The sequence below is a fragment of the Geospiza fortis genome, unplaced genomic scaffold, assembly GCF_000277835.1.
Source record: "Geospiza fortis unplaced genomic scaffold, GeoFor_1.0 scaffold114, whole genome shotgun sequence".
Taxonomy (NCBI): domain Eukaryota; kingdom Metazoa; phylum Chordata; class Aves; order Passeriformes; family Thraupidae; genus Geospiza; species Geospiza fortis.
Window position 1 is genome coordinate 2,803,318 of NW_005054383.1, and position 375 is coordinate 2,803,692.

Sequence of the window (375 nt, forward strand, 5' to 3'; positions counted from 1 at the left end):
CCGCCGGCACCGCCGCGCTTGCCCCAGTCGCGTCAAGGGTTCAGGGGGGTCCCTTAGCGAGTGAGAGCCCGTGGTCGTGGTCTTCGCAACCAAAGTTATTTTTAATTGCTCTTTTTTTTTAAATATCGACGCCCGCCTGGTCCTCACGGCGTCCCCATCGCTGGGGCCGGGGCTGTGACCCTGCCGTGGTGGAGCCGTGCCCGGTTCCCGCCCGGTCGCAGGCTGTGCTCTTCCATCGCCATTAAACCCTACAGACTGGTCTCTTACTGGTGTCTCTGTGTCCCCACGCCTATGCCTGTCCCCTGCTCCCTGTCCCCTGCTCCCTGTCCCCATCCCGCTGGCGGGGCCACGTCTCCCCGCGGGGACGAGGCCTCG